The sequence below is a fragment of the Castor canadensis genome, chromosome 1 (assembly GCF_047511655.1).
Source record: "Castor canadensis chromosome 1, mCasCan1.hap1v2, whole genome shotgun sequence".
NCBI classification, from domain to species: Eukaryota; Metazoa; Chordata; class Mammalia; order Rodentia; family Castoridae; genus Castor; species Castor canadensis.
In genome coordinates this window covers 105953855-105974535 of record NC_133386.1, presented here as the reverse complement: position 1 = coordinate 105974535, position 20681 = coordinate 105953855, and the positions used below count along the sequence as shown (strand labels likewise).

Sequence of the window (20681 nt, the reverse complement as noted above, 5' to 3'; positions counted from 1 at the left end):
ATCTTAAAACAGATTTACAATAATGTTCAGCCATATCACTCCTGGGTATATATCTCAAGGAATCAATGTCAGCATACAACATAGGTATATACCCATCCATGTTCCCTGTGACATTTCACAATACCAAGATATAGAGTCAGCCTACTGTATTTGCCATTTTTGGATTAGATTTTTAACATTTTTACCATTCAAAACTTAAGTGGATCCATGCATGGTGTACTGTGTCTGTAATACAGGCTATTCACTTGATAAATACAGGAGTATCCTGAGTACAAGATCTTGTATCTTTTCTTTTTTTTAATGTTTTCAAAATGCTTTATTCCAGCCATGCAAGGAGCAAGAATGAATACATCCATATGTGTCCCACCCATTTAAAGAGCTTCTGGGGGATTAGCATTTGAACCTAAAATTGCACTGTGAACATGGTTCTTCTGTGGAGACTTTGTGTAAGAGAGTAAAAAATGCTAGCAAAGTGAAGTGTCCTTGTTCAGGTCAGCTGGGCTGGGGACAGCACTAACAGTGAATTGTTCTTCTCACTGTTGACCACTGCCTGCCCCTGGCAGATGGTATCTCTCAACGGTTGTCACATCTGTGTGAGTTTGGCTAGAACAGTTGGACTCAGCAACAAAATGTCTTTATTCAGAAATCAAGGGCCCAATTCTCTTAACTTGCCTCATGTCCAACTGGGGACTCTGGGCACGATCTCATCTAGAAGCTGTCTTTGGCCACCACTCCCTTGCTCATGTCAAAGTCACCACACTTTGACTGCACATGGAGCCCAAGGGCATGTGCCGGAAAGGAGGCAAAGGGTTGGGTCAAGGAACAAGTGTGGCCTGAGGGCAGAGAGGTCACTGGTACAGCTGAGCCGGACATTGTGAGCCAGCCTGTGGGGCCTTGAGGATTACCAAAGTTGTTTGTCAAGAAACCAAACTTGAAGCCAAATAGAGTTAAGATGGTTTCATGTAGCACAGTCAAAAACTAAAGATTGTTTCCACTGCCTCTTGGGTAGGGCACTTTAGAGGAACTGATCTGGGCAGACCACAATTTCTAGAATGATTACACTCCATTATTTTAAATCTCTTTTCTTTCCCATGTGCCTGTGGTTTGTACACTGAATTCCTGTCACTTTCTAATCCTGTGTGGGACTTTATAGAAGACTTTAGATACTGTGGCTGCACCATCAGAGCCACCGTTTGCCGGAGTAATGAAGGAGACATTCTTTAAGAGAGATCTTCTGTCTCACTTTAAGACAGAAACCTTCTGAAATCTGTGGATGAGTTATTTGTGTTCCTTTTGACACTATGAACAAAAATGTTCAATATATTTTGGACTATTCAGAAAAGAAGTCATCAGAAGTTTAAAAGAACCAAGCTTCAGAAGCATGGTTGAGGAACTTAAACACTAAAGTTGTAGCTGGTTGCAGTGGCTTATGCCATCTACTCAGAAGATAGAGACCAGGAGTATCATGGTTCAAGGCCAGCTTAGGCAAAAAGTAGCAGACTCCATTTCAACCAACAGGTATGGTAGTATGCACCTATGATCCCAGCTACTTTGGAGGCTGTAGCTAGGAGAATCACAGTATGCAGTCAGCTGGGGACAAAAGTGTGAGACCCTTTCCAAAAATAATAAATAGCAAAAAAAGACTGGGGTGTGGTTCAAATGGTGCAGTGATTGCTTAACAAGCATGAGGCCCTGAAGTACCCACAGTGCCCACCCTTCCCTCAGGCTGTGATTGTTATAAAAAAGAGACAGCCTGCAGAACTGGGCATGGGGAGGAGGGCACAGAACCTGAATATAGCACAGGACCTCCCCTTCCCCTCCATGGCATGTTCTTATCCCTCCTTCACTAAATCTGTGTCCTAATGATGGTGCGGTGATTCTCCATGTCCAGGACAGAATGAGAATCTGGAAGGTCATTGTAAATTCCCAATGGGAGGCAGTGCAGTGAGCTGGAAAAGAGTAACACTTTCCACCAGGTGTGGGTGCCAGGGAGGCAAGTCTGGCCTCCACAGGGCTTAGGGAACCCAAGGATTTCCTTGACAACTCACCATGATCCTGCATGTAGGTGGTGCTCAATAAATGTGGGAGACAACCCTTACCAGGGACTGGATCATGACTCCTAAGTTCATATACCAAAGCCCTGCCAAAACAGTGTGCTGGTGTTTGGAGAGGTAGCCTCTGGGAGGTGAGTAGGCTTAGATGATGTCACAACCTTGAAGTCCTTGAAGTGTGAGGATTAGTGTCCTTATAAGAAGGGGAACAGACACAGAACTCTGTCTCACCACCCCATGAAGAAACCATCTGCAAGCCGGGAGGATGGCCCTTTGATCGGAGCCTACTGGTCTTTTTTCTTTGTTTGTTCATTTATTCACATGTGCATACATTGTTTGGGTCATTTATCCACCCTGACCCTCTCCCCATTTTTGGATTAGATTTTTAACATTTTGACCATTCAAAACTTAAATGGATCCATGCATGGTGTACCATGTCTGTAATACAAGCTATTCAGTTGATAAATCAGGAGTATCCTGAGTTCAAGATCTTGTTTCTTTCCCCAGGATGGTCTAGAATGTGAAATCTCCTGAGTCTATCTCCTGAGTAGCTTGGATTAGAAACATTCTCCAACAGTTCCAGCTTCATTTTTCTTTCAAGAGGGCAGGGAATTAAACCCAGGGGCAAGAGCTTGTTAAGCAAGTGCTCTTCCATGGAGACACAGCTTCAACTCCTAGAAATTTTTACTCAGAATGTTTTTAAATAACCATGTGTGTAATTTGCTTTTATTAATTTTATTCCAAGGGAGACAAATTTTAGTTTCTCAGGTGAGCAAGCACAGTTCTAGACTTGGTCTTGCTGTCATTCTCCATAAGATAGGCCTTGAAAGTGAGGAAAAATATATTCTTGTGGATATTTTGGTGTATCAAAACCAGAATTTAAGAATGTTTGAGTTTACCATGAGGAATTCCATATTTGGTCAGGCCCTTTTTTGGGTAACCTGAAACCATGTGGGTGTTGATATACATTCCTCCTTTCCTATGTGTTCCAACCATTTTCCTGTCATATGCACACAAGAGCTAGTTGGAAAGGAGTGGAAGTTTCCAGAGATTTAAGGAATGATTACCAACAGGGAATCCAAGAAATGTGAGGAAACAGATCTTTATATCTAGCTTCAGTTGAAGCACTTGTATACCTATTTTTGTGCATCCTTCAGCTGTGAAGCCAGTGTTGTGCCCACTGCCAAGGTGATTGCTGAAGGTTTGTCAGCTGAACATTATCTGTCTTATTTTCTTTTAAGAAATAAACACTGAATTCCAGGTGAGATTTCTTTGGATGGATCTGGAATATAAAACTCTATCATTTGTTGTCATTGATATATAATTCATTTGCTCATTCAACAAATATTTACAAAGTCCCTCTATGCCCAGGTATCATTCTACCAATTTGGGAAGATTCGTAAATGAGAGAGAGAAAAATGTCTTTCTGTTGATTATAAAGGTATGGATCAAGAGACTATTGGATATGATATAACTATTGTTTATCTTTGTTATGGAGAGTACTGAAGGAGTCAAAATTGATTACTGGTGTTCCTTTTGTACAGATTCCATAAATGTATGTACGGGATAAAATTTAAATATTTGTGTGGAGATACGGTTTGTTCACACAATTGTCCTGTTACTTTGCTGTTTTGCACAGTGGAGTATCATTTGCTCATAAAGTAAAATGATGTGTCAATTGCTAGAAATACTTGGAAGGGGTGATCATCATATTGATTGGTATAAGTCATTCTCACTGTCACGCTTCAGTTTTTTTGTCTGTCATATATGGAAACAATGGGCTGCTCTGTGTTGTTACTTGCTAGAATACTATGACTTGCCCCAGATGAAATACTGAAAGAAAATAAATGTAGCCTCTAAGTCCAGTTCCAACCTCATGTTATTCCATTCCTTTGAGGCCACTCTAACATAAGTCACTGTCTCAAAAACCTACCAGAAGTATTCAGAGCACAAGACCCATGTTGTTGTAAAAGTTTTGTAGGTTTGGCTCTTTAGTTTGAGCTTTCTAATGAAATTGGTTCATGATATTGGCTTTTTATCAAACCTTGCTTCTCAATGAACAATTTAATGGAGTACCAATGTCACAACAAGAGCTACACTCTCGAGTGCAGTCTGTAACTGGGAGATGGGTGCTCATGTACCTTCTTGAGCCCTAGGAACTCCCTAGGCAAGCTTTCATGAAACTAGAGGAGAAAAAATTGGGCAAAGGAAGGATTTCCACAACACTGGTATTAGAAACCAAATAGATGGATTTGAAATGTCTCCATCCTTTACCAAGGACCAAGATCTCAACTTTGTTACCATTAGGCCTCCTCAAGAGTCTTGGCCTGAAAAAAAAACGAGTCTTGGCCTGGTTTTGTACAAAATCCTCTGGTTATGAAATGCAGCCTTGCTAAAGGACTTGGGAAAAATAACAAACATCTCTGCTGCTCTGCCTGCTCACAGGTACATAAGGAAACATCCAATCAAATACAAGTTAACCTATGGCAAGAACACCTTGATCTTCATGTGATACACTGTGATTCCAATCTTGGGGACTTAGGCCAACAGCTGCAAGTTATTACGCAAGGGAAACATGAGAGTATGGCCTGAACATCTGATGAGTCAGGAAGGCAAAGTGTACAAATCCTCAGAAGCAGCAGTACTTCTCACATCCTCAGCATCTCTTCTACTCACTGGGGGTTCATGTAAGTAGGAATATACTGGCTGTCTCATTTTCCCAGGTATTCTTGTCAAGTCTTTCAGAGATTCATGGAGCAGGCCCAGGAGTGCTGTGAGATCTACCACCCAGTGTCTTCTTTCTTCCACCCATTATGAGAGGGAACTCAGGGAAGAGATTTAGGGTGTTGAGTTTCTCTGATCTATGCTGCTTTTGGTCTTTTGGCCAGAACATAAAGTCCACCAAGGTAAAAGAATCTTCTTCCTTACTCGCTCCCACAGGGATTAGACACCCAGGTAGACTCCTGTGGCTGTCCAAGGCAGCCTATGCATTGGCTCCATGAACCTCATTGACCTGTTCCAAAGAGAAGATGATCATACTCTCAGAGAACAGGGAGCATAACTCAAAGAATAGTCAGATGGGAAGGATTTCAGGTGCCAAAGGATCACCTGTGCTCATTTACAGAGGATGATGCTCTCACAGCATCTGGTGACTGGTGAGATGCTAAAATACACCTTCTTACTAGTGATAGTTACCCCTGTCAAGCTTGCCTCTTTTGGTACCATAAAAAATTTCTTTGATATCTGCTGATCTGAGAGGTGGGCCCAAAATTCCAGAGGATCCTTTCCCTTGTTTCTAGAAGAGACCACTACAGAGCCTGCCATATTGAATTATTAATCCTTTTGTCACTAACTTCCTCAGTGGCTAATATTCCAGAAAATTTTGGGGTAAGACCTTCTCCAAATGAATGTAATGAACCTCACAAAACCCAGCCTCCCTTCCTCTCTTACACATACAGTAGTTAAAATCCTCTGCTCCAGTTAGAGATTTGTGACAATTTTCTACTTCAAGTTGAATAGTTACTCTTGGGAGTGGTTGCATCCAAAGAGATAAAGTGTTCAAAGTGACTCATTATTCAGGAGATTAAAAGCAAGGAGGAATATGGATTATCTGTCCCCAAATCATATAGCAGTGTCACATAGAAAAGGGTGATGTCAGGAATCCTTTAAATGTTGAGAAGATAATCTACAGGGGAATTCAACTTTTCTCCAAGGTAATAGTCTTGGGAGTTTCAGCTGAGAGCTCTCCCAGCACTTGAACAGAACTTGTGAGGCTCAAGCAGGCTGCTAGGATCCTGGAGGACATTGCCATGGATGTAGCTGTATCCTTGCCTGCATCTACTTGACAATACTTCTGCTTTCCTTCCCTGGTCCCTGTGTTCCCTAGACCGGATAGCTCACCTGAAAAAACAGGCATCTTACTGAGTTGTCAGACTGAGTCATACCTCTTCTACTGCATGTTTGTAAAGAGACCAGCCAGGTCATATGTCTCACTTGCTGCAGTTCGTGCATCATTGGATGTGGGACTGTGTTGGCTTAGGGAAACATGACATGGACTTTGGGCAGCATGGCTCAAGCATCAGAGTTGATGGTGTTGGCAACCAGGGGGAAAGCATCTGCATCCTGTGGACAGTGAAGTTGTCAGGAATGAAGGTTTCAGTGGTGGGAGAGGACCTCAGTGGCAAGGCAATGACCCCAACTTTGAAGACAGATCCAGAAGGAGGCTCCATATGGTGATCCTCAAGCCACAGTGGTATTTGCAGAAATGAATAGTGTCAAGAGGAGGCATCAAGTACTCTTCTGTGTAGGTGTGGTAGGGGACAGCACTGTGGTTATTTTCAAAGAATAAAACTAATGATGCTGCTTAACTTGGGAATAATTTACATCTTGCTTAGCCCACCACATTTGAAAATATAGTAAGCTAAAAACCCAGCCCAGAATTATTAAAATGCTATGAACAGAGAGCACACAAAAGATATTAAAATGGCCAATAAACACCTGAAAAGTACTCCATTGTATATGATCCCAGTATTGTAGAAACTACTAATCAACATGGCCATCAGAAGTAACTCCTAACTCCACACTCCTACACAGGTTTGCTTGCCCAGCCACTTTTTGTTGGGTATCTGCCTGAGCACCAACACTGTTCCCAAGATGCTGGTGAATATTCCAGCTTGGAACATCCATTTCTTTTCCTTGCAGTCAGACTCAGATGTACTTTTTCCATTTCCTAAGTATCATGGACAGTGTATGAATGTCTATGATGGTCATGACCATTTGTCCATCTTAAACTATATGTCTATCATGACATAAGGGGTCTGTGACTAATATCCCACATATCATTTACTGTCTCATATCAATCACTCACATCCTCTGTGACACATTTGCTTTTCTATAGCAAAAATGACTTATTATTTTTGTGACCTCAGTGTCCTTGTCTAGTTTTGTGCATGGAAATGTTAGTGAAAAAAAGTTTATGCTCACTGCATTCTGAAGGTTCTACTAAAACTGATGAAGATTTTGTCTGTCTCATTCTGTTTTAAGAAGGAGAGATTCCCCACCTGTATGCATGTTGCTCATTCCTGTAACTCATATTATCTTGCAAGGCTGAAATAAAGTGTATCCTAGCTGGAAGCCATGCTAAGCAAAAACAGGGTGGTCCACTCTCTGCCATCCACTATGTATTGTGGTGTTGATCTGTGAAAAAGCTTGTAGAAGACTTTCTACAGGAGCTTTCAACCCTTTTTCCAATGTAGTGATCCTTAAAGTCTCAGCTGAGAGCTCTCCCAGAACTTGAATAGAACATGAAGTCAGGCTCAGGCAAACTGCTAAGAGCATAGAGGGTATTGCCTTGGATACAGCTCCTTCCTTCTCTGAATCATTTTGCTTCCCTGACAGCGATGCTCTTTTCTTCTTTCCAGAGTCCCTTTATTGTTTAAAAAATATACCTCATGAAGAAAAGCATCCTACTTCAGTGGATAGTAAAAAGGCCTGGTCCTGTTGGTAATACTGGTTCTTTTCCACCCCCAGACTTGCTCACCCCAGACCTGCTTCTTGGCGCTCCCACCCTCTAGATTCTTTCTTCCCCACAGATTTTCTCCCACAGATCAGCTCCTCCCAACTCAGGCAGAAGTGGAGGTAGAGAAGACAGAAAGGAAGAAGGGGAGGAAGAAGTGGTGGTGGTGATGATGGTGGTAGAGGAGAATGAGGAGGAGGAGGGAGTATTACAGTAGGAGGAAACAGTTCTGAAAGCAGAGAAGGAGGCAAATGCTATGATGGTCATGTTGGTTACTAAGAGGGCAGAATTCAGCTGTAGAGATGGATTCTAGAGCAGGGTCCAGATGTTGAGTAGTCAGCCACAGTGGCAGCTTCCAGGTTGTTTGGGGCTTCAGATATTTACACAGGTACCAGCACAGGGAGTGGAGTGTATACTGTGATGCCAATTTTCAGAAATGCAATTAAATATGGCTCTGGACATGTGATTGTCTACATCCTGGTAAGTCCATTGTTAGTGAAAAATATTTTGTGTTGAATATTCACTGAACAAAGAGCTAAATTCATAAATGGACAAATCATCTGAACAGACAATTGTCAAAACAAGTACAAATGGCCAATAAATTCATGAAAAGTTCTCAACATCTTTAGTCATCAGGGAAATGCAAATCAAAAGTACACTGGTAGATAAAGAACAAATCGAGGTAAATCTCACTTCATCAGAATGGTTGCCAACAAGAGCAAAAAGTAGAAAACACTGATAAAGATGTGAGGGGAAAGGAACACTTTCCTTTCCCTCCACACTGTTGTAGGGAATGTAAATTAGTACAGGCACTATGATATTACTGAAAATATAACTACCATATCATCCTGCAATACCACTGCTTGGCATATAACCAAAGGTACGAAAGGCAGCTTACAAGAGAGATAACTGTACATCCTTGTTTATTGAAGCATTGAATACAATACTTAAGTAGGAATCTACCTAGGTGCCCTTCATCATGTATGGATAAACAAAATATGGCACATATGTACAATGGAACATTTCTTAGCAATAAAGAAGAATGAAACTAACATAATTTTAAACATCTGCTGTACTAAAGAAATGAAGACATAAGAAATTAATGCACGGAGAGATGTAACATCCCTATTGCTCATAAAAGAAGAAACACATGTGTATGTAAGTAAACAATTTATTTATTGCTGAACTGGGGATAGAATGCAATGCCTGAAAGGCAAAAAAACAAAACAAAACAGACTGTTTCAGGACCTAAAAGTCAAAGATAAAACTCTAAATCCTTTACAATTCTGTAAGAATATTTACATTACAAAGAATTATTGAATGCAAACATTATGGAAAATACTAACATATTAATCCATACTGAAGAAAACACTGTGTGGATCCACTAAAAACTAGGAGAAATGAGCCCAACACATGAGTTATAGATTGGCACTTCATATAATGAATACTGATTTCATTTCTAGTTTAATAAAGAAGTTTTTTTACATTAACAAGAAGAAAAATACCTCAAATGAAATATTTTCAACACATAGTTTCTAAGTGGGAAATAAGAGAAAAATAATGAAACAATACTACATACCTAAGTGACTGTCATAGAATGTGAAAAAGTTTCATGATGATATGAGCACCTGGTTCACCTAGTGGGCTCATAAATTATTTTAACAAGCTTTTAAAAAATCACTGAAACTAAACAAAAGAGGAAATTCACACATGAATTTCCCAAAGAGTCAAACAATTTTACATTTTCTGAAAGAAAAGAAAGAGAATGCTCAGTCAGCTTTATGCACAATAACAGAAAAATAATTATGGATATTTTTTCATCATCAGAAAAATTATTATTTTTTCATTATGCATCAGGCAAGTACAGCACTGTAAATAAATGAATACCTGCTACACCCAAAAACATGATTGTGTCTCAGAAGTGCAATGATGAAAATAACAACTAAGACAGAGAAAGTGTTTATTACATTGAAATTTTATTGAGGTTAAAAATAAGTATATTCATATAATTTGTTGTAGAGACATGAAAAGTGGTGATAAAAATGCATTAGTTTTTAGTGTTCTTAACTACATTTTGAGGCAAAGTTATACAAACAAAACAATCAAAAACCGGCTGCATTAATCCAATTTCTCTCTATTTCTATTTATCTAATGCAAATAAGTGAGATCCATTCATATTATGGGATAAGATCACTCTCTCTAAAACCCATGTACTAAGATGAATATTCTTCACCCTCTTATCACTTAGACTCATATTTAGAAGTGAAGGGATTAGGGAATGGAAGAATCATTCAGAGGAACACAATTCAATGTGACACAAATATGTCTCATGCATGACTATTCTCAATGGATCAAGGGAAAGGCACCCAGGTTACTGTCTAGCATCAGTTTCATGATCAACACCTGTATCAGCCACAACCACCTGGTAACTATGAGCATAATGAGTTTTAGGAAGAGGCCCCTTCTTCTAGTACTAAATGAATCCCTAGTCCATGAAACTACATTCCTGCTTTTTAAGTCCTTGCAATGAACAACAATTTTCTTTATTATCTCTGTATTGTAGAGTCAAGGTTCTTTTTTTCTTGTGAGAATTATAGACATCCTCACTCATGAAGTTCCAATAACATCACAAAAACCATCTCAAGAGACTGAAATCACCTAATTATGTGAATTTATGAATATTAAATTCACTAGAGGGCATGCTAATATGGCATGATGTGGATATAGTTTTCAAGGGAATGCCTCAGTAATTATTTACTTGAGTATGAAAGGCCAGTCCATTTGACACTCTGGATGTGTCAAATGACACTCTGGATGAAACCCACATGACATGAACTATGAAATCAGGCTGTAGCATATCTGAGAAAAAGAGGACAACAAGTAACCTGGCACTGTGTGTTCCCAATGCTAAAAACAAGGTGCCATGAAAAAAATGAATTTTAATTTCTTGCTTACACCAGAGGTAAAAATAAATTTTAGGTGACTTGTGTCTCAACTGTAAAAGATAGAGTGTAATTTCTTTTATCAAGGCAAATGAGTGAGGGGTTTCAATAGCCAGATCAACTGACCAAAAACTAGAAGGGGAAACACTGGCACATTAATCCAAGTTAAAACTAAGTGCATAACTGTGTATGCAGAGCACCTCTGTAACAAGCACTTTGGAGGCAAAGGCAAGCCTGGGCTACATTACTAGACCTTATATCAAATAAAAATAAACAACACACAAAAGACTAAGTAAGTGAGCATACACTAAATACTACAAAGCAAATGTAAATGGAGACTCACTCCTAAAGACCAAATTAGCAATGTGTATGGAATAAAACACTGAGATCATAATACAATAAAATGCTATTAGGAAATAAATTGAAAAAGATAAGAAGAAAAATGGAAAATCATAAATGCATATATCACAGACAAAAAATAATGTGAATGTTGATACACTCAGCACCTCAAAAACAGAGAAATGAGAAGCAAATGTTACTTTAGGCTCACTGTATTGTTAATGTAAATAAAAATATCTTGCAGATGATGTTGATCACCAGAAATACTTCATGGGAGGTTAAGTTGATTTAATTGCTTAGGAAAATGTTTTGGACACAATGTAATGTGATTAACATGTTACATTAGCCTGTTTCAAAAGAGAAATGTGGCATGATTTTTCTTATATATTCTCACATGTCTCTCATATGTCTGATATAATGCTTTCTCTCATAATTAAAACCTAAATGGGTAACTGTTAGAAAGGATACCAATGGAAGGTTGTTGGGAAAGGAGAGGGGAATGGGGGGGTGAATATGAACAAAGTACATTATGTACATTATGTATAGAAATAACAAAACTAAAATAATTTCAACACTGTAATTAACCTTTTTTTAACTTCATAAAACATGAATGAAAATATTCTAACAACTTCATTCACTATGGCAGAAGAAAAAGTACCAATGACATAGCTATAATCAGAAGTGATCTTTATTTTTAATGTCACCGTACACAATAAAATCGTTGAAGAATTGAAAAACAGGCATGATGGCTCACACTTGTAATCCTAGTTACTCAGAAGGACAAGACTGGGACGAGATTGTTTTTTTTTTCTCCCAGCTATGTATGGAAGCTTAAGGAGTAGGATTGCAATTCAGTGAAGCCTGGGCAAAAATAATGAACCCATGAAGGGCTGGGGGCATGGCTCAAGTTGCAGCTCACCTTATTAGTAAGTGGAAGGCACTGAGTTCAAACCCATGATTTTTTGTGATGGAAGATCATCAAGATAACAAGACATAGGATCAGTTCACTAAGCATGAAATTTAAACAAAGTGAAAAAGAGAATATTTATATAATAGATTGTATATGTATGTTTTCTGGAGTGTGAGAAAAATCTTAGACTTCTACAAAAATGAGTTTTGTGGACAAAACAGGATCAAGTCCTCCAAACAACAAGAGCCACATCAATCCAATTTCTATTTCCAGGGTTACAATACTTCCTTTTATTCCTTGGTGCTTTCTCCTTTTCTATGTGTCTTCTTATTAACATGGTATAATATTTATGGCCCAGTTGATTAATTCAGGAAATGCTACCTCTCAAATCCCTTTTCCCCAGACAGTTACCAGTAATCCATTTATCACATAAATTAACCACATTTTTGTGGATAAGTTGTGGATTTATTCTGAGGTCCACCATTCAGTACACTGCTTGACTCAAGGGAGAGTGAAATATCAATGGATCCAGGGAAGGGGGCTCTTTTTTCTGTGTCTGGTATAATTTCTGGGTGTGACACCTGTCACTTTCACTTTCTGCAGTCATATGGAAGAGAGCAAGATCTAAAATGAGGCCACATTGTGGAAAACAAGGATGTTTAATTCTTTGTCCTACTGTTCCTTGCCTCTGAATTCATTGAAATAAAAGGTACCACTCTGAATTCAGTATATTAGTGTTTAAGGGTTCTTTCATAACAGGACCAAATATACCTTCATTGATGAGTGTCTAGAGTGTCACCATCATATCACTTGATGTCCTCTAATCATGCACATTTTATAGCTATTGAAAATGAGTTCAATGCATGCTATTATTACCTCAGAAAGATATAGGTAGAAATTATCAGGAGTCAGAATTTACATTACAAACCCTGAATACACTCCTTTCCTAAACATTACTCAGGGACAAAATTCTAATAAGTCTAGTCAAATAATCAGGAAGAAGCTATTTTAAAATATGAGGTATTTTAAGATAAGATTCATTTAAATATTTCTGTATGTCTCCACTTTCTCTACCTTGCATTCTTCCAAGAAAACCCCACAGAATAATTGATAAGTGAATATCTGCTACAGCTTCTGCTTTTGAAAAGCAAGAAGAAAGTAATTTTGCATAAAGAACTGAAACCATGTGTCAAACATAGAGCTCTATCCACACCAAAGTCAGGTAGACTTCTAGCCCATTTAAAATGTACCTGGTCATTATTGTATCATTTCATCCTAGAGAAATGTGGTGACAGAAGAGTAAGTCATTATTGCCCACAAGTGATCCTGTCATTGTGACTTACCATAAAAAGTGAAGTTCAAACCAAATCACACATCACAGAAGAGAAGGAATTCTGCTAAGTTTTCTCAAGGCTTCTTTCATCTCTATTTCTTACACTGTAGATAAAAGGATTCATCTGTTGTGGGACCACAGAATATATCAATGAAGCCACTGAAGTTTTTCTGGAAGAGTCAGTAACTGCAGTGTTAATGGTGACACCCCAACCTGTCCCATAGAGCAAGGAAATGACAGACAGCACTATTGCAGCACTATTCACAATAGCCAAGTTACAGAAATAGCCAAGATGCCCCATTACCAATGAATGGATTAAGAAAATGTATTTATAGACAATGGAATTTTACTCAGCCACAAAGAATGAAATTTTGTTGGAACTAGAGAACATCATCTTAAGCAAAGTTAACCAGACTCAGAAGGCCAAAAATTGTATGTTCTTCCCCATATGCAGACTTTAGATCTCAAACAAATGCAGTGATATTATTGGAAATTGGTCACACACTAAGGGGAGAATGTATATAGGAGGAATAAGGAAAGGTAGGAAACCCAAAACTAAAAATTGTTTGATGTGCCCATTGTAGAGGAGCAAATAAAGTAATCTAAAACTGACACAGGCCACTATGGGAAGGTGACTGGTAGAGATGAACCAATTCAGGTTGTAATATACATGTGCATGGAAACAATATTAGGAATTCTCTGTATAGCTATCTTTATCTTAAACTAGCAAAATGCTGTCTTTCTTATAATCACTTATGTCTTCACTTCAACAAAATTGGAGAAGAAGGAAGAACAGGTTCTGCCTGGAAGTAAGGGAAGTTGGGGACAGTGAGGGGGTGGGAGGCAGGGGGAGATTTGGTTCAAACAATGGACTTATTTGTATGCACATATGAATAAATGAATAAACAACAAAAAACTGAAGGAGATAAACATTTACATGTCATGTAAAAATTCCTCAGAAAAACAACACAGATGACATTTGATACTTAAAATTCTATTTCCAACTATGAAAAAATAAAGTTTTATTTTAAAGCATCTTGTTTTACATAGAATTTTATGGAACCCTAGAAAACTAACACATTGATCAAAATCCTCATTCAACCTCACCACAACAACTCAAGTAAATATGAGAACAATTGTAAATAGTCATCATGTTTGAGGAAAGGCAGATTTCTGCTCTTAAAAGAAATGGGCGATGCTCTAACTCAGAGTATGAGGCCATGATGTATTTATATGAAATAGAACAAAGAAAACTCTTGCAATAGTTTTAAGTGGAGTGGGGAGGGGTTTGAAGGAGAGAGATGGTGGGGATAATCTACCCAATGTACAATATAAGCCTATTTAGAATTGTCACAATGAATCCCCCTGTAAAAAGAAGATATCCTAATAAAATTTAATGGAAATATAGGGAGTATGAGGCCAGTGTAATGACAGCTTGGTGAGTGTTGGGGCCAATATGTATAACAATTTGTCAAAAGGATAGCACACAGTTGAAGGAGAGGCATGAGACTTGTTTCTTATAATTTCAGGCATGTCCTCTTCCTCTCCTCATTGCTTCCCCAGCATGAAATCTCTTAGAACATCTGTTCTCATTTTCAAAATATTTAATAAGAGATTGCAAATTACCTAATTGCCTTTACTAGCAATGGTGCTCAGCATCTCATCTGAATGTTGAAGACAGAAGCTCTATTCTCAGGACAGGTAGACTCATCCCTTGAGACAACAGAATCCTAGGCAGGAAAGATCATGTCTGATTGGAAGCTCAGCTGTTGCTTCCTGACTGGACAGGGCTGTTGAGTGAGAGGAACAAATTTTAACTTGTATGCTTCCTTGATCCCCAGTACTCAGTATCCAAAGCTCCTCATTAGACTAATAAGATAGAAAGGAAATATTACTGTGTTGTTTTGTTTTGTGTCACTATAACAACAACTTGAGAAAATCAACTTACAAAGACAAAAGGACATTTTGGCTCATGGTTCCATGTCATGATGGGTTGGGTCCCTTGTGAAGTTTGACTCATCATGGGAAGAGGTCATGGTGGAGCAGGGCCTCTCATATTATGGATGGAGAAAGAGGGGAAGAGACCAGAGTCCCAAAATTCCACTTGAAGACATGGCTAGAAATGCTCTGAATATCTCCATGATGCCCCACCTTTTGAAGTTTCTGCCATCTCCCCATAGTGCCAAGCAGGTGACCAAGTCATTAACAATGGGCCTTTGAAGAATATTCCATATCCATACTATAGCACTTTTCCCCTCCTGATGTCTTTATGGAACCAATTCTAGAGTATTATTAGTGTTATATTCTAGAATACAGTTTGAGGAAACACAGTTTAGGGACCAATCCTGCCTGTTTCTTGTTTTTGTAAATATCCAGCACAGGAAATCCTTCATGAATTTTCTTCATTTTCTTTTGTACTACAAAAGCAGAGTTGAGCATTTCTCACAGAGGTAATATGGGTCACAAACCTGAAATATTTACTAACTTGTAATTTTTTTTGTTTTGCTGCACAGGGGTTTGAACTCAGGGCCTACAGCTTCAGCCACTCCATGAGCTGCTTTCGAGACATAGTCTCGTGAACTATCTCTCTAGGCTGGCTTCGAACCATGATTCTTATGATCTTTGTCTTCTCTATACTCAGGATTATAGGCATGAGTCACTGGCACTTGGCTGAACTTGTACTTTAAAGACTTAGAATCTCTATTACAGATGCTTTCTTAGACTTAGGTTCAAATTTTGACAAATATCCTCAAGTATTTTCTTATGGAAATGCTTATGGCCTGCTTATGTAGATTTTTTTAGCAGTTGTGGGGTTTGAAGTCAGGGATTTGTATTTGCTAGGCAAGTGTGTTACCACTTGAGCCACACACCCAGCCCTTTTGTGCTCTGGTTATTTTGGAAATGGATTCTTGCTTTTTGCCAAGCCAGACATGGACAATGATCCTATTTTAAACTTTTCCACCTTCATTGGGATGATAAGTGGAGCACTGTCATGCCTGCTTCTTTTTCATTGATAATGCTGGCTGTAGGTTTTTCATATATAGCTTTTATAATGTTGAGGTACTTTCCTTCTATTCCTAGTTTTCTTAGAGCTTTTATCATAAAATGGTGTTGGATCTTATCAAAGGCTTTTTCTGCATCTATTGAGATGACCAGGTAGTTTTTGTCTTTGCTTCTGTTAATGTGGTTTATTACGTTTATTGATTTTCATATGTTGAACCACCCCTGCATCCCTGGGATGAAGCCTACTTGGTCGTGTTGAATAATCTTTTTGATGTGTTGTTGAATTCAGTTTGCCATTATTTTGTTGAGGATTTTTGCATCAATGTTCATTAAGGAGATTGGCCTATAGTTTTCCTTTTTAGAGGTGTCTTTGCCTGGTTTTGGGATAAGTGTAATACTGGCTTCATAAAATGTGTTTGGCAGTTTTCCTTCCCTTTCTATTTCGTGGAACAGTTTAAGGAGGGTTGTTATGAATTCTTCTTTAAAGGTCTGATAGAATTCAGCAGAGAATCCATCAGGTCCTGGACTTTTCTTTTTGGGGAGACTCTTGATTGCTGCTTCAATTTCATTTTGTGTTATAGATCTATTCAGGTGATTAATTTCCTCTTGGTTCAGTTTTGGATGGTCATATGTATCTAGAAATCTGTCCATTTCTTTAAGATTTTCAAATTTATTTGAATATAGGTTCTCAAAGTAGTCTCTAATGATTTCCTGGACTTCCATGGTGTTTCTTGTTATCTCCCCATTTACATTCCTGATTCTACTAATTTGGGTTTTTTTCTCTCCTCATTTTAGTCAGGTTTGCCAGGGGTCTATTGATCTTGTTTATTTTTTCAAAGTACCAACTTTTTGTTTCATTAATTCTTTGAATGGATTTTTTGGTTTCTATTTCATTGATTTCATCTATTATTTGTATTATTTCTCTCCTTCTATTTGTTTTGGGACTTGCTTGTTCTTGTTTTTTCTAGGCGTTTGAGATGTATTATTGGGTCATTGATTTGGGATCTTTCAGTCTTTTTAATATATGCACTCATGACTATAAACTTTCCTCTCATGACTGCCTTAGCTGTGTCCCATAGGTTCTGGTAGGTTTTGTTTTCATTTTCATTGACTTCCAGGAACTTTTTAATTTCCTCATTTATTTCATCAATGATCCATTGTTCATTAAGTAATGAGTTATTTTGTTTCCAGTTGTTTGCATGTTTTTTGTCTTTACATTTGTTGTTGAGTTCTACTTTTACTGCATTGCCATCAGATAGTATGCATGGTATAATTTCTATTTTCTTATATTTGCTGAGGCTTGCTTTGTGCCCTAGGATATGATCTGTTTTGGAGAAGGTTCCATGGGCTGCTGAGAAGAATGTATATTGTGTAGAAGTTGGATGAAATGTTCTGTAGACATCAAGTAGGTCCATTTGATCTATTGTATATTTTAGATCTTGGATTTCCTTATTGATTTTTTATTTGGATGACCTATCTATTGATGATAATGGGGTGTTAATGTCTCCCACAACAACTGTGTTGGTGTTAATATATGCTTTTAGGTCTTTCAGGGTATGTTTGATGAAATTGGGTGCATTGACATTGGGTGCATACAGGTTTATGATTGTTATTTCCTTTTGGTCTATTTCCCCTTTTATTAGTATGGAATGTCCTTCTTTATCTCGTTTGATCAATGTAGGTTTGAAGTCTACTTTGTCAGAGATAAGTATTGCTACTCCTGCCTGTTTTGGGGGACCATTATCTTGGTAAATCTTCCAGCCTTTCATCCTAAGCCTATGCTTATTTCTGTTGGTGAGATGGGTCTCCTGTAAGCAACAAATTGTTGGATCTTCCTTTTTAATCCATTTCATCAAGGGGTGCATTTTGATGGGTGAATTAAGTCTGTTAACATTAAGTGTTAGTACTGATAGGTATGTGGTGATTCCTGTCATTTAGTTGTCTTAGTTATTTGAAGGTTTGATTGTGTGTACCTAAGTTGAGGTTACTCTCTACTGTCTTGCTTTTTCTTTTCCTGTAGTTTGCTGCTGCCTGCCCTTTCATGGTTATGTTGGATTTCACTTTCTGTGTGCAGGATCCCTTGAAGAATCTTTTGTAGTGGTGGCTTTGTGGTCACATATTGTTTTAGTTTCTGCTTATTGTGGAAGACTTTTATTGCTCCATCTATTTTGAGTTCTTCCATTTTCTTTTCACAGGTCTTGTGTTGTTTAATTAATAGTTCTTTGGTTTTTCCTTTAATTACTATTTCATCTTCAAGTTCTGAGATTCTGTCTTCTGTTTGTTCTATTCCGCTGAATTGGCCTTCTGTTTTGTTTTGCAGTTCTCTTTCATTCTTTTTTCTGAGGTTTTCCTTATCCTGGCTGGTTTCCTCTTTAATGTTGTCCATTTTTGTCCTGAGTTCATTTATCAGTCTATTCATCGTGTTCTCTCTTTCACTTTGGTGTTTATACAGTGCTTCTATGGTTTCCTTTATTTCTTCTTTTGTTTTTTCAAATTCTCTATTTTTGTTGTCTTGGAATTTCTTGGGTGTCTCCTGTACATTTTGGTTGACCCTATCCAGTATCATCTCTATAAAATTCTCATTGAGTACCTGTAGTATTTCTTCTTTTAAATTATTCTTGTGGGCTTCATTGGGTCCTTTGGCATAGTTTATCTTCATTTTGTTGGAGTCTGGATCTGAGTATCTGTTTTCTTCATTCCCCTCTGGTTCCTGTACTAATTTTTTGCTGTTGGGAAACTGGTTTCCCTGTTTTTTCTGTTTTCCCGTCATTGTCTTTGGTGTTGTTTCTGTCCCTGTACTGTGTGCAATTAAGTATTTTCTAGCTTGTAATAATAACAATGGTAATATTTAGAATGCAAGGATGAGAAGAGATGGAAGACAAGAAGTTAAAGAAAAGGGAGAAACAAATAAATGGACAAGAAGGAGAAAACAGAACAAGGATTCAGACAAGAAAGTTTCAAAGGTATAAACAGGGAGCGTTAGTGTACTAATCGACAGTAAGCTGAACAGGCATTAGAGAGACAGAGAGAGGATTGAAAATAAAAAATAAAAAAAAGATAAGAATAAAAATAAAAGATACATAAATGAAAGAAATATATTTATATGTATATAAAAATAAAATAAAAGAAACTGAAAAATAGAAAATTAAAAAAAAACAAAAAACCTCCAAGTTCAAATGCAATGAAGTTTCAGTCTTAATAATTTGGGTGTCTGTCTCAGTCTCCAGTCCTGGAGATGGTGCCTCAGATGTTGTTCTTTATTTGTCTCATCAAAGGGGACCCATAAAGTAGAACAAAACTACACACACACACACACACACACACACACACACACACACACACACATACAAAACCCACCAAGTGTCCCAAGTTCAAATGCAATATAGTTTCAGTAAGTTTTTCAGCATGCCGGTGTAATTCGTTTGTTCTCTCATCAAAGGTAGGGAGAAAAGGAAAAAATAAGAGTCTGGAGACAGTTCTGTGAATGGTATCTGCTGCTGTGTCTTGCCTGCCTGCTGCTGTCAGCCTGCTGTTGCTGGAGGTGTTATTCATGTAGATCTCTGCAGTGAGCTTAGCACTCACCTGGCCCTGCAGGCTTTGTTTACTCAGAGTTTTCCTGTGTGCCTCTGCTACAAGCTTTCCCCTTTCCAAGCACTGGGGAAGGTGACACTGCATCCACTTTCTCAGGCCTGCGTGTTTATTTACAGTTCATGTGGGAAGTGGGTCATCCCCCATCTCCTGTTCAGTTTTCCTCCCACTGCCACTTTTACAGGCTTTCCTGCTCCTGATTACTGGGCAGTGCTGCTGCTCCTGCCAGCTGCCATGTTTGTTTACAGCTCACGTGGGAAGTGGTTCTTCCCCTCTCTCCTGTGGAGTTTTCCTCCCTCTGCCACTCTCACAAGGTTTCCCACTCCTGGTTGCTGGGCGTGTGCCCCTGCTCCCTCCAGAGCCTCTCCTGCCCTCCTGGCTTGTTTATTTACAGTCCCGGGAAGGCTTCCTTTCCACCAATCTTCAGTGCTCAGTGTGCCCCACCCTCTTTCCCATGTGTCTTTATTGTTCTTATTGTTTATTAGTCAGTTTCTCTTTTTTCCCCAGGTGGAGGTCAGTCTGTTCAGGGGGCTATGCTGCTCTGGCCCAGGCTTTTCTGTGGGAGTACAGCAGTACTGTGAAGCTCACCTTGTCTGCGTCTTCCCAAGCCATCTGGGCGTGGGTGACTGGTGGCCTGGGGGCCCTCCTTGTTTCTCCATTTAATGTGAAGTGGAGATTCTCTGTGCTGGCTGGAGGTGTGGAGGGGTTAAAGTTTTGCCTCTTCTCTGTGGTTTTCCTGCAAAGTGTGTCTCCAGCGTCTCTCCAAGATTTCTCTATAGGAGGCTTGCTTTCTGCTTCTTCCCTCTAGCTGCCATCTTGGAATCCTCCCCAGCTTGTCTTGATTCTTGTGATAATTATTGTCAGGCAAATTAATAAATTTGAGTCACATAAAGCCAACTTTCTGATTCCTTCTTCATTTACTGGCTGAAATACGTACTAAAAGAAATCTTTTCTGAATCAAATAGGTATTCACTCTAAGGCAGAAGTCATATAGAAAAGA

The 20681-nt window shown here is 38.6% G+C and overlaps 1 long non-coding RNA gene across 1 annotated transcript in view; it reads left to right on the top strand.

Moving 5' to 3' along the window:
• The first annotated feature begins 4537 nt into the window (after window positions 1-4537).
• Window positions 4538-20681, top strand: part of LOC141424985 (uncharacterized) — a 74099-nt gene continuing 57955 nt past the window's right edge. The window contains exon 1 of the long non-coding RNA XR_012449992.1: window positions 4538-4738. This is a non-coding gene — a long non-coding RNA (uncharacterized lncRNA). The remainder of the gene's footprint in view (window positions 4739-20681) is intronic.